Source organism: Myodes glareolus, chromosome 21 (assembly GCF_982192425.1).
Source record: "Myodes glareolus chromosome 21, mMyoGla1.1, whole genome shotgun sequence".
In the NCBI taxonomy this organism is placed as follows: domain Eukaryota; kingdom Metazoa; phylum Chordata; class Mammalia; order Rodentia; family Cricetidae; genus Myodes; species Myodes glareolus.
In genome coordinates, this window is record NC_142046.1 from 64,414,595 (window position 1) to 64,420,827 (window position 6,233).

Here is a 6,233-nt window from a genome sequence, read left to right on the forward strand (position 1 = left end):
TTGCTACTTCATAACTGCAGTTTTACTACTGTCATGAATTGTAATGTAAGTATTTGATATGCAGAGTATGTGACCCCCCCCCCATAAAGGGTCACAACCCACAGGTTGAGAACCACTGATCTAAAGGCTCACAAGACAATTCTAGGCTACCGCATGGCTGACACGCAAGGCTCCCTGCAGTATGATCCCTCAACCTTCCCCTCTCCCCTTCTGCCTTCAGGGGAGCACTGCCCGTTCTGTGAACCAAGGTTGTGGTCTCTGTCTATGGACACTGGTTCCTCTGTATAGGCTATCAATTTTCTCCGTTTGGAAAAACTATCATTTTCAGGTCTCTAGAAGGCCTTCCTTGGGCTCTCTAGCAGCACAGAGTCTATCACTTGGTTACATCCATCTTGGTGACCAACATCAGACTGTTCGCCTGGGGCAGCAAAACTCTGGAAGGTGGTATCTGGGTTGTACCCAATAGAGTACCTGCCCTGTGCTTGCTGTATACAGGGTGTCAGTTAAAGGTCACAGTGTCTTAGGGTTACCATGGCTGTGATGAAACACCATGACCAAGGGCAAGTTGCAGAGAAAAGTGTTTATTTGGCTCACACTTCTGCATCATAGTCCATCAATGAAGGAAGTCAGGGCAGGAACTCAAATGCGGGAGGCAGGAATTGATGCAGAAGCCACGGGTGTGTGGTGCTGCTTACTGGCACATTCCTCATGGCTTTTTTTATAGACCCTTGGATCATCAGCCCAGAGATGGCAGCACCCACGGTGGGCTGGGCCCTCTTCCATCAATCACTAATTAAGAAAATGCCCTACAGCTTGATCTTGCGCAGGCATTTCATGCTCCCTCCCTTCAGCTGACTAGTCCATGTCAAGCTGATGTGAAACTAGCCAGTACTTAGAGTGCATGGCCGGTGGATGAACGGTTTTTTCCCTTGTTTCAGCCTCATCGCCAATCGGAAGGAAGCAAGAGCACCAAGCAGGAAGGAGTAAATGAAGCAGGGTGAAGTGGGATGCAATGGGAATCTCAGCTCTGCCGCTTGTTAATGTGACCTTAGATGGCTACTTCAACCTCCACATCTCATCATTAATATGGGAAAAGACATTGGTCTCCCTGGGTTGTAGCTAGGGATAGGAATTAGGTCAAATACATGGCTCACGGAAGCTACTGTGACAAACACAGCTAACGTTACAGACAACACATTAAAGCTCCAAAGACATTGCAGGTCTATTAACAAACAAATAAAACATACTCATAGGGCTGGAGAGATTGCTCTTCCAGAGGACCTGGGTTCAATTCCCAGCAACTACACAGCAGCTTACAACCATCCATTATGGGGTCTGATGCTCTCTTCTGGCATGCAGCAAGCACACATGCAGATGGAACACTCATACATAAAACATATAAATAAAAAAATTTAAAAACATACTCTTAAAATGGGATATTGTTTGGTAATAAAAAAAATCAATGAAGTATTGACACCTGATATAAAGTGGAAGAACTTGAAAGCATTATGCTAAGTGAGGAAGCCAGTCACAAGAGGCTATAAGTAGTGTAATTGATCCCTATTTACATATTAATGTCCTGAGTATACAGATCCACAGAGACAGAAAGCCTACTCGATTGTCTGTGCCCATGTGGGCAGGGTAGTGACTGGTGGTGGGGACAATTTTCAGGCATGTAATTTTTGTTTATGCTGCAATTGCTTTAATTCTGTGAAGCTGTGTCACTGTGCCTGTCTAAAACACCTGACGGTCCTAATAAAGAGATAAATCGTCAATAGCGAGGCAGGAGCAAGGCTAGGCGGGGCTGGCAGGCAGACAGTATACATAGAAGGAGAGGAGTAAGGAGAGGAGGAGCAAGAGAACAAGAAGCGGAGGACATTAGGGGCCAGCCACCCAGTCACCCACAGAGTAAGAAGGAAAGAAAAATATACAGGGTTAAGAAAGATAAAAGTCTAGAGGGAAAAGGTAGATGGGTTAATTTAAGAAAAGCTGGCAAGAAACAAGCCAAGCTAAGACTGGGCATTCCTAAGTAAGAATAAACCTCTGTGTGAGGGAGCTTATTTTGGGAGCTGGGTGGTGAGCCCCCCCACAACTCAAAAAAAAAAAAAAGCCAAATGAGGAAAATATCCCACTATGGTGTAAGGATACTTTTCATAAATTGTTAGAACAGGCACGGTGGTGTATACCTTTAATCCTAACACTGCGAGTTTAGAACAGCTTGGTCTACGTAGAGAGACTTTGTCCCAAAAACAAAACAACACAACACAACAAAAATAAATACATAAATAATAAAAACTGATGCAGTTGAAGGCTGTAATATATTTTAAAACCACTGAGTTTTATACTTCAAATGGATGAGTTTTATGGGGTATGAATTCTACTAAATAGAGTTTTTATTTAAGAAAGATGCTTGGAACCAGGTGGTGGTGGTGGTGGATGCCTTCAATTCCAGCACTTGGGAGGAAGAGGCAGGAGGCTCTTTGTGAGTTTGAGGCTAGCCTGGTCTACAGAGCCAGTTCTAGGACAACCAAGCCAACACAGTGAAACTCTGTCTCAAAAAAACCAAAACCAAACGAAACAAAACAAAAATTGATAAAATAGACAAAATGAATAAGTAAAACCCTTGGTTTTTTTAAGAAATGCAGAGAACACTCATTTCTTGAGAGTTAGAGGTGGTTTCTGGGAAGCTAATCAAGAAGAAGTGAGAGCTCCCTTCCTCCCCTGGGACTCTGTAGAGAGCTCTCCCTCCCTCTCAGTCTCTTCCTGGAAGAAATCATCTGCAGCTTCTCAGGTGGAAGCCAGCAAGCAGCACAGGGTTCCCACGGTTTCAGTTGATCAGTTGAACTTCCAGTGTAATCCTGGGTTGCAGCCTGCAATCTCAGCAGAGAGGGGTGTAGTGATATTTCATCTGTGTTTTAATAAATACAACTTGCCTGAAGATCAGAGAGTCAAACAGCCCCTCTGATCAGCCTTACAGACCAGGCAGTGGTAACACACACCTTTAATCCCAGTAGCCACACTAGTTTGCCATAGAAACCGTGCAGTGCACAACTTTAATCCCAGTACTAGAGAGGAATATAAAATGGGAAGAGACAGTTTGCAGCCTCATTCTGAGATTCTGGGAGGCAGGATCACCGTTTCAGACTGAGATCGAGGTAAGAGCCAATGGCTGGCTGCTTTGCTTTTCGAACCTTCAGGTTGAACCCCAATTTCTGTCTGAGTTTTTAATTAATTGTGCTTCAGAGGGGCTAGAGGCAACTGCCTTCACTGTGTCCCGTAGTGCCATGGTGGGCTGTTGTCGGTTACAATAAAATAGTCCCACACTAGCTCAGAATGGAGTATAATAAAGGTCTCTTTATTTAGGGATATACACACAGATCAACAGTCCTCTGCATGAGCGGGGAACAGAAACTGAACCCAGCCGCTAAGGAGCTGCACACGTTCATAGGATACAAAGGGGGATCGCACGTCACTGGACCTCCACTGGGGACAGTACCAGTCATGGGAAGTTTAGTTAACAATTCCTTAGGGACTTGTGTGATGTTCTTTAATCCTGTTTTGGTCAGAGAAGTAGATGTAATTAGTCCCATTATCACTTTATAAATTGAGAGGATTACCAACTGGTGTCATCAAAGTTATCAAAATATGATATAAAAGATGTTTATGATGCCATCGTGTTATGCCCAGATCACGGAGTCCCCCCAAAACCGATGGGAAGACCGAGTCCTGGATGTAAAAGCAAAGAGCCTTTATTCTCACACAAGTTTGTAAACTCGGTCTCTCTGTGTGTCCAGCACATTGAAGCAGTCTGAGAGCCCTGAGCTCAGCTACAGATGGGTTTTTATGGCAGCAAAAGTGGGGGTGAGGGATTTATCAGGTTCAGGACCCCTGGTTGGCTGACTTTTGTGTAGGGGTGTCCTGGTGAAAAGAGATGGGTGTGTGCTGGCAGGTGATCCTATCGACAAAGGTTGGAACATTAGGGATTTCCTTTGGGTGGTCTGTTCCTGGGAAGAGGCTGGGTGGTCTCAGTTTGTGGTCTTTCTTGGAACCAGGGTAAATTGCTGAGACTCGGGCCTCTATTGAGCTTGTCAAGGCTGGGTCCTACAGTCGCAGGTTTATGATTCCCCTTGTATTCATCCGTCCCATCATTGGTATCACTTTCCCACACACATGCTTGGGATGTTTCGCCTGCTATTTTCTTTCTGCTACCAGTATAGGGTCCCAGACAACCTGGAGCCATAGAACAGACCGAGCAAGCAGACTGGAGAGTGTGAGTAAGGACAGAACCCAGCAAGAGGCCAGATGTTACCAGGACTGGCTCATTGCAAAACTGTCACAGTGGGAGTTTCCAGAGCATGAGGTGTAGAGAGAAACAGTTTCCAAAGAACAGGACCAAAGATGAATGAGACTTCCTAGCAGTCAGACCCCAGTGACTTGTGATGACTTATTCAGACCATCAGAGCTTGACCCCTGACGACCCCAGGTGGCTGATCTCGGGGTAGGATATGTGGTATTATGAGATTTAAAATGTAACAAGATAGTGAGCTGCCCTCTTGAATTCTGTTCAGACTCACTCCCACACAAATGTAAAGCAAGGCCAGGAAACTTCTTTTTGTTTTTCAAGACAAGAGTTGCTTTGTGTAGCCTGGCTGTCATGGAACACACTCTGTAGACCAGGCTGGCCTTGAACTCACAGAGATCCACCTGCCTCTGCCTCCCAAGTGCTGGGATTAAAGATGTGCACTACCACTGCCCGGAAGGTAACTTCTATAAAAGAGCCCCTTTCCCTCTCAGAGTCTCTAACATCTCTCTCTCTGTGTCTCAGACTTTGCCCCTGTGTGTCCGTTCACTGCTCAAACTTTTGTGGATGGTGAGGTAGCTCCGTGGGTAAAGGCACTCGATGCCAACCCTGACGACTGGGGTTTGATTCTTGGGGACCCACACAGTGGGAGGGGAGAAAGAATTCTTGTGAGTTTCCTATGACGGCCACACATTTATGCATCACACCTACACAGATAAATAAATAAATAATAATTTAAGTTTTTTGTATCACTTCTGGTCCGGTGAGCGCTCTCACCATGATGCCTGAGGCTCATGGGTCTTGCCATGATCCAGTGTGCGTCCATTAATCCTCACTGGTCATCTGACGCTGAGTGACTCAGCTGAAGGTGCTGTATGTCAATGCCCCAGTGCTGGCAGCGCCCTCCCTGAGAAAGAGCACTTGGAGCAAGGATTCCTATGGTTTTGTTTCGAAGCCTGCCTCTCCACAACTTCTCAGGAGGCAGGATAAAAAGTCCTGCCTCTAACATTCTTATGAAAAAATAACAAAAATAAAATAAAATAAAAGATAAAACAAAATAACATTATTATTTTGTTATGACATTTCTGTCTTCATCAAAGACCCTGTTCTTTGTTGAGCGATAAGGAGCTCACAGATAGGGCATCCTTGCTCCTGGGCACACAAGCAGCCTGTGTGACTTTCATCATAGGGCTAACACACCTGCTGGCCTTAAAGCCCAGGACCATGGCTACTTCATACCAGATCTTATTCCAGGGTTTTGAGTTTTCTTATTTATTTATTTATTTATTTATTTATTTATTTATTTATTTATTTATTTATTTATTTATTATGTATACAATACAGTGTTCTGCCTCCATATGTGATTGCATGCCAGAAGAGGGCACCAGATCTCATTGTAGATGGTTGTGAGACACCATGTGGTTGCTGGGAATTGAACTCGGGACCTCTGGAAGAGCAGTCAGCATCCTTAACCTCTGAGCCATCTCTCCAGCCCGAGTTTTCTTTTTTTAACCCCAAATATTTGCTCGTTCGTTTCCTGGGTCCAGGCTGTGTAGGGAAGACTCTGGGTATTGCAGGCGCCAGCAGCGGTGCGACCTTCAAACCAAAGTAAAATAAAACCAAAAGAATTTTTGCTCACACTGTGCTTCACTCTGCCCAACTATAGGGGAGATAAAAATTCCAGTAAGTTTGGCCACAAGCACGAGAGTGAGCTGGGTATGGTAAGGCAATGCCTTTAAATCCCAGCACTTGGGACTTCTCTGAAAGTTTGAGCTATTTATTATACAGAGAGGCCCTGTTCCAAAAAGAAAACAACAACAACAACAACAACAACAACAAAAGAATGAGAGAGAAATTTTGGGACTAAGGGACAGCTTCGCCTCGGGCTCTGGAATTGGAATCTCCAGGTTCCCGGGCTGCGGTGCTCAGTGTC